Consider the following 9969-nt stretch of genomic DNA (forward strand, 5'->3'; position numbering starts at 1 on the left):
TGAGGGAGGTGGGTGGAGAGGTGGGCTCCTCAGGACACTCCGAGGGAGGTGGGTGGAGAGGTGGGCTCCTCAGGACACTCCGAGGGAGGTGGGTGGAGAGGTGGGCTCCTCAGGACTCTCTGAGGGAGGTGGGTGGAGAGGTGGGCTCCTCAGGACACTCCGAGGGAGGTGGGTGGAGAGGTGGGCTCCTCAGGACTCTTTGAGGGAGGTGGGTGGAGAGGTGGGCTCCTCAGGACTCTCTGAGGGAGGTGGGTGGAGAGGTGGGCTCCTCAGGACTCTCTGAGGGAGGTGGGTGGAGAGGTGGGCTCCTCAGGACTCTCTGAGGGAGGTGGGTGGAGGGGTGGGCTCCTCAGGACTCTCTGAGGGAGGTGGGTGGAGAGGTGGGCTCCTCAGGACTCTCTGAGGGAGGTGGGTGGAGAGGTGGGCTCCTCAGGACACTCCGAGGGAGGTGGGTGGAGAGGTGGGCTCCTCTGGACTCTTTGAGGGAGGTGGGTGGAGAGGTGGGCTCCTCAGGACACTATGAGGGAGGTGGGTGGAGAGGTGGTCTCCTCAGGACTCTCTGAGGGAGGTGGGTGGAGAGGTGGGCTCCTCAGGACACTCCGAGGGAGGTGGGTGGAGAGGTGGGCTCCTCAGGACTCTTTGAGGGAGGTGGGTGGAGAGGTGGGCTCCTCAGGACACTCTGAGGGAGGTGGGTGGAGAGGTGGGCTCCTCAGGACTCTCTGATGGCAGTGGCTAGCACAGCCATCTCCTCAAGAGGCACTTTGATGGTATTTGGTTGGGGTGGCTGCATCCTCTATTGTGAGGGCGTCTTAACTCCAGAGGAGAGAGACTAAGAAAGCTAAAAACACAAATTATATGTTATTATTCTTCCACTGAATCCAAACCTAAACATTTTCTCTAAGGAAAAAATAAAACTGCCCTAAAGATTATGAATACTTATATAGAACAGGAAAATAATATTCTTGTTCATCTTTTGGTTTATGGGAATTTGTTTTTCAGTTGTGGGGCAACCTCCCCAATTTGTAGAACGCATACCATGAATTGTGTACTTCTAGCCATAGGCCAACATTTTCATCCCGCTTTGTAACTAATTAATCAAGCATTACCTGCTTATTGACCAAGGAGACCTCCGTAAGGTAGTCACAGTTTGAGACAGTGCCATCTGAAGTGTCAGCTGTCAGGGGACTTTTCTGAGTCTTAGGTAAGTATACAATGCCAGAAATGAACTATTAGTGGTCCACCCATTTCAGCCTTAATCTGAGTTCTCCCCACAAGCAGGTAACAAGGGGCCTTTTGTTAGCTTTTTAACTAAGTAGAAATGTCATGTACTTAAGATGTACAGCATGAGTTGCAGTGCATGCTTACATTGAGAACGACTAAATCAAGCTGTTAACATATGCATTACCTCACAAAGTTACTTTTGTTGTTGTTGTTGATCTATTCGCCACCTTCTTGGGGAATTAAAATTAAAAGACGAAATGGTTATGACTTTTCAGTTTATCCAGACTCTTTAATTCTTTTTGAATCGTTTAAAACTCATTTGTGGGTAGACATACACAAGCATTATGTTGGATGCCAGTGGAACAGAAACAAGTAAGGGAAGATTCCCGTGTTCACGGTGAGGTCCATGATCTTTGAGAGAAGGGATGGGGAGGGCCACCTGACTGCGGTCTCTGCGGGTGCGAGGCCATTTCCAGAGAAATGTGTAGGGAAGTGGAGCCAAACAGAGCAGGAGTCTCAGGCAGCAGCGGAAATGGGGATCCAAGCTTCAGGCTGCTGAAGCAGCTGTAATTTGTGGAGCAAGGAACTGCAAAAGACAGAACTGCCAAAAAATAAAATAAAAAGTCTATCAAAAATCTGAACGTAAGTTTCTTTGGCCAAATACATTCCACCTGTCTAGACTGGGACTCTTTGAAGCATGGCAGAGATTAAACACAGGAAGCAAGTGAGTGGAGTGCAGGTTGCACAGCTCTGGGAAGCATTAGACTTCTGACAAGCAGGAGAGGAGAAGCCACAGGGAACGCCCAAGGCATCCAGTCGGCAACTCGGAAAGTCCATGCCTTAGAGCTACTCTGGACCCATCCTCAGAGACCTTCACCCGACTCTGGACAGGGCCAAACCGATCTGTCAGCAAGTGCCCTGCCAGCAGGGCAGAGCTTCACATACATTAAAGGAAGGCAACCAAGAGTGTTCCAAGCTTTATGCCCACAAGGATAAAAAACCCTAGACATGCAAAAAAGCAGGGAAACACACTTAACCAGGGAGAAAAATACAATGGAAATAGGCCAAATGTTCATACAGATGGAATTAACAAGCAAGATCATTAAACGACTCTTACAAACATGCTCAAGAATTTTTAAATGAAAAGATGGCCCACCTCCTGAGCCTGGTCTGTGCTTAGTGACAAGCCTCCAAACATCAGAGTGTGGAAAGGACACAGCCTGACTTCAGAGAGCAGGCCCTGATCCTGCACACCAAGGTCCTGTTATCAAGACAGTCACCGACAGCAATTATGCCGATGGTGTATGCGTGATGCCAAGTGATGGAAAGGTCTCTCTGCCCTGCTGTCTTCTCTCCAAACCCCATGAGCCCCATCGACCCACGGGAAGCACACGAGATGAAACGAAGTGAGAAGCACCCTACAGACACCGGCCCTCATCCAACCCAAGGGAACCACAACAGCAAGATAGGAAGACCATAGAAGAAAGAGAGACGTGAAGACCAAATGGAATGCAGTGTCCTAGATGGGATCCTGATCTAGGAGGGAAAGACAGAGGAAATGAAGACCAGAAATCAAAGAACAATGTCGGTTCCCTCCTAGAGACAAGTGCATGGTAGAAATGTACGATGTTAGATATAGGTGCAAATGAGTGACAGATATGTGAGGTCTTGCTGCAGTGTGTTGTAAATTCTCTCTCTTTGTAACTATTACAAAACGACAAACTTGTTTATTGAATAAATTGTCCCTCAAATTTGTCTTTTGGAAAGGAAAAATGAACAGTTAGACATGATGAAAGAAGAGGTGAGAAATCTCAACAGAGACATGGACGCTAAAGATATTAAAATTCTAAAATTAAAAAAATAACATCTGACATAAAAGTGCACTGGATGAGCTTCACAGCAGATTGGACATTAAAGAAGTAGCGATCAGTCAATTAGAAGACAGATCAATAAGCTGACACAAAATATGCACAAAAGACTGGGTTGGGGAGAAAAACAGATTTTAAAAAAATGCAGGACAATGTTAAGGACTTTAACATACATGGAGTTGTAGTTACAGAAGGAGCAGAGGGAAAAAATGGACCGCAAAAAAATGTAAAGAAATAATAACTAACAGTTTTTCCAAAGCTGATTTCCACAAATTACTTGCGTTAACAAAGCTCAGAAAGTTTAAAGCAGGAAAGAAAGCACAAAGAAAACCTCACTGAGGTATATGTTAGTAAAACTGACGAATCGCGAACAAAGGCAAACTTCTAAAAGCAATCAGAAAGGAAATAACACTCTGCACAAGATACCGATTATAGGAATCACTGCTGACATTGTGTCGGAAACAGTGCAAGCTAAGCTAGAATGGAAGGTCACCAGTGAAGAGGGACAACGGGACTACAGCCAGCAAAGAATTTCAACAGTGACTGCAGAAGAAGAGCTCCTCAGATAAACAAACCTGGGTGGACTTATAATCAGTAACCTAGACAACAACAACAACAAATAACACTTAGGGATGTTTGTGGCTGAAATGACTCAGTACACAAGATGAAAATAGTGAATGAGGAAAAGAGAGAATGTCTGATACAGTAAAATGCAGTATGTCTAAGACTGTGTTTACAACTGAATTTCTTTAAAATGCAATCAACTCTTTAAAGGAAAAATAATAAACATGTATTGTTAGTTTACAACTGAAGTCGAAATAGAAAGGGCATGACTAATAGCACAGAAAGGAAAGCTTAGATGTAAATAGACGTCTACAGAGGTTCCATCGCAGCTCAAGGTCACCTAGAAGAACAGTAGCTAAGTACCATGAAGAAGTACAGCAGAGCAGCCGACTAAGAGGCACAAGTGGATATTTTTTAAACATGATTTAAAAATCCATCCAAAGAAAAGGCATAAAAAGAAAAGACAGATGGAACGACAGAACACGAGGCGCAATCCGCCAGACCTACAGCCAACGCCATCGTGCTTCGTTAAGTGCAATGGGTTATACATTGTTATTAGAAGGCCAAGACGGTCACACTGACTTCAAGAAACAGTACAGGCCCCAACTGTGGTTTAAGTTCAGACCATAGGTGGGTCGTCCACCCCGTGACCACGAGCATGCCGAGGCAGGGTTGCTGATAACACCAGCCCGGCTGTCAGTGCCAGAGGTACTGCTGGCAATGAACAGAAGCGGCTCCCTACAGCAAGAGGGTGGATTCACCAAGAGGACAGACGGGTTCCGAATGTCTGCAGGTGACAGCATGTCTTCAGACTGTGCCATGCGACAGCAGGGTGCAGATCTGCCAGCCTCTCATGCCGGAGCAACACTGCCTGCATCTCTAAACAGAAAATGAAGCCTTACCTCAGGAGAGCGGAGCACAGCTGTGCTCCATTCTGTCTAAGTACACGACGGTCGTGTGACATCGAGCCACGGGTTTAAAGGCCCAGATCCTTGCTCGTGTGGTCCCAAACATGCCTTCTGTTCTCCCTGGGAGCCTTGTCTTTGCTCGGGACCCCAAGACTTGTTGGGATCATGGCTGTAACTCACAGGAGAGGGAACTGAGCTGACGGTTTTGTGCAAAGTGGAGCGTCCTCTCTTCCCAGTGGGGCTTAGGAGTCTGACCTGAGTTGAGGAGACGTGACTCACTCTGAAGTTCAGCTTTTCTGACAGCAATGCTGCTGAGCCCCATGGCAGGTCCCCAAGGCCCCGCCTGGGTCTGCAGATACCCGGCCCTGTGTTGAGTAGATTCCAGTTGGAACCAGCCGTACTCCACCTGAGTATCTTCATACCCGTCGGTCTCCCCTTTCTTCAGCTGGAAGACAGTCTAGGTGTGCTGCCATGGGGTCTCCTGCTTCTGTCCTGGTGAGGTGAGCAGAAGAGTCTTGCTCTCTCCCTGCCTCTCCCACTGCGCGTCCCCTTCACAGGTTGGCTTTCTTTGTTCCTAGTAAAGTGTGAGGTGCATCTGAAGCTTCCCTCACCCCAGGCTGCACATTCCCAGCAGCCCCCCCAACACACAGACCTGCTGTGGGTGCCTCTGGGCACCTCTGGGCACTGCTGTGCTGTCCTGGTGAGCTTGGACCACGGCCTCCTGCAGGCAAACACAGCCCTCACGCAGGTGGACTGGTCTCAGGAGCTCAAGGGCTGACTGTGCCAAAGAGAGCAAGAGAAATCGCCTTCATGACTCAGGGGTCTCCACCAGGCCCACCGTGTCCTGCATCTGCTGGCCGCAGCCCGCTGGGGCCATGAGTGCAGAGCCAGAGAGTGGCTCATTCTAAGACCTGTCCCAGGGCTGCGGTCCCAGCCACGGCGACTTCACCTGTCCTCCTGTGGCTCCTCCGTGTCACTGGGGCCCCAGAGTCTCCCCTAAGACTTTGGTGGGCGGTGGCTGAGTCCTCCCACCTCTGCCTGGCAGGGAGTCACCTCTCCAGGGAGGAAGGAGCGGTGGGCCACTCCCACCCACAGGGCCACCTCTGGTCCAGCCTGCACGCCCTCCTCACTGCCCGCTCCCTCTGCCTCCTCCCCCAAACCACAGCCTGCAGGGCGCAAGCTGAGCTTTCAGATTCCATTGTGCTGGGTAATGAGTGATTTATAAGCATAAATAAAGTGAACGGGTTCTGAGGAATGAATTTTAAGTGGAGTATCAGTAAATCTGAACCTCGGGTGATGTCTCTATGACCCTCCACCCCTGCCTGCTGCCCACCGCCTGTCCCAGGAGGAAACCCGAGCAGGGAGGCTGGAGGGAGCAGGGAGGCTGGAGGGAGCAGGGAGGATGGAGGGAGCAGGGAGAGGTAGGCAAGAAGGGCACAGGCTGCGCTGAGCCGGGCCTCTGGCTGCCCTGCCACCCAGTCAGGTGTGGTTGGAAGAATGACCCCATACCCAGGACTCGCTGCGCAGCCTCGGGCCTCCAAGGACAGCCCTGCCCTGCCACCAGCACCTGCCAGAGCTCCCAGGCTGGGTCGGATGGAGGCCCGCCCTCCCATGGTGTCTGGGGCCTCTCTTCCCCAGCTTGGCAGGCGGGCAGGCCTCGGACCCAGAGTGCTCGCCATGGCGCACAGCACATGGCTGGAGGTGAGCACCACGGCTCTGGGTCGTTTTCAGTCGCCTCCTAGTCCAGGAACCCTCTGATCCCACACAGGAGAGCAGACTGCGGTCAGCCTTCTGCTTGCCCTTCCTCCCACCTGGCCCAGAACAGTCAGCTCAGGGCCACCAACGCAGTGGTGGCAGGCCTGCAGTCTGGCAGGCGCCCGGGGCCCTGGGCCTCGGGACTGGCCCTTCCTGGAGTGTGCTCTCCTGGCGGTGTTGCTCCTGCCTGCCCTCCACAGCGCCCACCCAGGCCCCTCTCACGGGCACCTGGAGCCCACTGGGAGTCTGGGGCAGGAGCCAGAGAGCCAGAGGCAGCTGGGAGGAGCCCAGGACCAGAGCAGGAGCGTGGTCTCCCTGGGCCTGGGCCTCTTTCTGCACAGGGTTCTGCCAGCGAGGAAATGGCAGAGAGCAGGCATGTGGTCCTTGCCCACCCACCAGGGCCTGCTGTCCCGGGAAGCAGGGCCTCCTTCCTCCTCCTCCCTCATGGCACCAGGCGAACACCTGCTCTTGTCCCCGCACGTATAAGGGTCTGACCTGACCTTGCAGGGCCTCTGGTCCTCCTGGATTGCGATCTCTCTGAGAATTCGCACCACACAGCGCTCACTTTGCTACACAAAGTCCTAGGTGCAGTCCTAGCTCTGGGCAGTGCCAGCAGAAGCCTGCGGGTTTCAGTTCACCTGCCTCTCCCTTCCAGACCTGGTGTCCTTTCCCCAAGCCCTCTTCTCCCCATAAGCCCGGTGTCTCCTCCTGACTCTCCACCTCCGTCCTTCTGGGCACTCGAGTCCTCAGAACCTGGCCAGGCCCGCCGGGTCCAGCCAGTCATGGTGCACGCTTCCGGTGTTGCCAGCCCTCCCTCTCACGCACGCGTTCCCACCAGCCGCTTTGCCTGCGAAGCCGCCTGAGCCTGTCTGCTGGCGTGGGCAGTGGGCCTGGCTGGCCCAGACCCTCCTCAGCCTCAGCAAGTGGGCAGTTGCCACATGCAGTCACTGTCTGTCTGGTCCTGACACCACCATGCACAGAGCAGGAGCCACCAAGACCAGCCGTGGGTGTGCTCCTGGTCCTCTGCGCGGAGACAGAGCTGAGTCCAGTTAGCAGGTCCAGGGCTCCACAGAAGGGACCTTTCTGTGGAAGATCCTTGCAGACGTGGGTGAATAGGTCAGAACAGCAGACCCTGGGTCTGGGCCAGCTGCGCTGGACACAGGGACCCAGGGCAGCCCTTGTCAGAGGGCCCTTCTCTCTGGGTTGCTGTGTGCTCGCTCTCCCTAGGGCTTCACGTGGTGTGTGTTGTCCACAGGACAACTTGAGAAGCACTTGGAGAACCAACGAGTGTTTAAGTAGCCTTTCCAAAACAGCCCTGCAATTAGACTCTCAGCATCAAGTTGTTGATGCTGAGCTGGGGCCTCCAGGAAACGGAGGCAGTATGAAGAACACCTGCGCACCCCGATTCTTGTGACCAAGTCACGCTGCTCAGAGTACAGGAAGGAGTTCACCGGAGGGAGAGGAAGGGGGAAAGGGACGCTCCCAAAGGAGGAAGTGCGTCCTGCGTCCTCTCAGCGAGGAGAGGGACGAGAGCTTCTCCTGCACTCCAGTTTTATTGGGAATTTCTGAGAAGTTTCTAGAGAGTCCTGCCGAGGTCCACCTTTTGACCTTTGACTGACAGCATGATGACACCAGACTTTCAAGTTCCCACTGTCATGACAACTCTGGGTCACCTTGGCCCATGCTGACCAGTTCTAACTGGATTCTTAACCATAAATTCCTACAGGTTTTATGGTTTGGAGGAATTATTCTTATTGCCAAGTTTCAGGATCTGGTCACAAAAGTCTCCCCGCTCAGGGTAACTTGAGTTCCTCTTGTCAACATTGGGCCTGCATTTCTCCTGCAGGTACCTGGTAGTTTGTTGAGGAACGTGATGTAGCCTGTGCACTTTGTCCAGGCAGAACTGCAGACAAATTGCTACTTGGAAAAGAAAGCATGTGGGACTGAGCACCGTGGGCCCGTTTTGCAGAATTATTCCCTTAACCTCATGTTCTCACCATCCGCACCTGTCTGTCCCCTAACAAAATCAGAAAAGGCACAGAAGAGTGCTTGGCTAGACATCTGACGTGGCAGGAACCCATGCACGCAGTGTGCGCTAATGCACAGAAGAAGGCCCGGAGCGCAGCGGCTACAAGTGGACTTGGCTGTGTGGGACCACTGGAGGAAAGCGGGGCAGAGGGAGAAGGGCTGCCAAAGGCACCCGGCCGGCCCTCGCCTCCGCTGGAACGTCGTCGAGGTAAGGTTCCTTCCCATGCCTCATTCCACGGCACTGAAAAGTTCCCAGAGACAAGTGGAAGCTGGGAACTGTCCTGGGAACGGAGAGAACATCTCCTGTGGAGGAGCAGCCTCCTCCCGCCTCCTGCCTCATCTCTTTGCAACTCCATCTGCCTCTTCTAGGCCTTCTACAGAACATGCTGTTCCGACTGGGGTGAGGTGAGATCTTAGAGGGTTTGATTTGCATTTCTCTTATTCTTTAGACGTTGAGCACTTCTTCATTTATCTGTTGATTGCTTGAAGATCTGTGACGTGTCTGCTCAGTTCCTCAGCCCATTTGTTCGTTGATTATTTGTATCCTTGGTGTAAGTTTTTTTAGTTCTTTACAAATTCTAGAGATCAATGCTCTATCTGAAGTGCATGGTGCAAAGATTTTCTCCCACTTTGTAGGCTCTCTTCACGTTGTTGAGAAAAACATTTTAGTTTGCATCCATCCCATTTATTGACTCCTGCTTTGATTTCTTGTGCTTTGGGAGTCTTGTTAAGGAAGTCTTGTCCTAAGCCGACATGATGAAGATTTGGGCCTACTTTTTCTTCTATTTGGTGCAGGGTCTTTTGTCTGATTTCTAGGCCCTTGATCCATTTTGAGTTGAGTTTTGTACAGGGTGGGAGATAGGGGTTTAATTTCATTTTGATATGTATGGATTTCCAGTTTTCCCAGCACCATTTGTTGAAAAGGTTATCTTTCCTCCCTTGTATGTTTTTGGCATCTTTGTCTAGTACGAGATAGCAGTATTTATGTGGGTTTGTCTCTGTGTCCTCTATTCTGTACCATTGGTCTACCATCTATTTTGGTGCAAGTACCATGCCATTTTTGTTATTATTGCTCTGTAGTATAGTTGAAGGTCTGGTATTGTGATACCCCCTGCTTCACTCTTCCTAAGGATTGCTTTGGCTCAATAGGTGTTGGTGAGGATATGGGGAAAAGGCACACTCACACATTGCTGGTGGGATTGCAATTTGGTGCAGCAACTCTGGAAAGCAGTGTGGAGATTACTTAGAAAACTTGGAATGGACCCATCATCTGACCCAGCTATCCCACTCCTTGGTCTATACCCAAAGGACTTAAAATCAGCATACTACAGTGACACAGCCACATCAATGTTTATAGCAGCTCAATTCACAATAGCTTGATTATGGAACCAACCTAGATGCTCCTCAGTACATGAATGGATAAAGAAACTGTGGTATAAATACACAATGGAATATTATTCAGCCATAAAGAAGAATAAAATTATGGCATTTGCAGGTAACTGGATGGAGTTGGAGAATATCATGCTAAGTGAAATAAGCCAATACCAAAAAAAACCTAAAGGCTCAATTATTTCTCTGATAAGTGGATGATGATACATAACGGGAGGGTGGGGTAAGGGAAAAAT

The 9969-nt window shown here is 51.0% G+C and overlaps 1 long non-coding RNA gene across 2 annotated transcripts; it reads right to left on the bottom strand.

The window, feature by feature from the left end:
* Positions 1-665: 665 nt before the first annotated feature.
* Positions 666-5295, bottom strand: LOC306641784. 2 transcript variants are annotated; one of them, XR_013758281.1, is made up of 4 exons: positions 5214-5295; positions 4415-4532; positions 1406-1822; positions 666-838 (listed from the first exon to the last, which is right to left on the bottom strand). It is a non-coding gene; the product is annotated as an uncharacterized lncRNA (long non-coding RNA). The 2 variants fall into 2 exon arrangements; XR_013758282.1 differs by lacking the exon at positions 666-838 and having other exon boundaries at positions 1299-1822.
* Between the last annotated feature and the right edge of the window lie 4674 nt (positions 5296-9969).

The sequence above is a fragment of the Sciurus vulgaris genome, assembly GCF_902686455.1.
Source record: "Sciurus vulgaris genome assembly, chromosome: 12".
NCBI classification, from domain to species: Eukaryota; Metazoa; Chordata; class Mammalia; order Rodentia; family Sciuridae; genus Sciurus; species Sciurus vulgaris.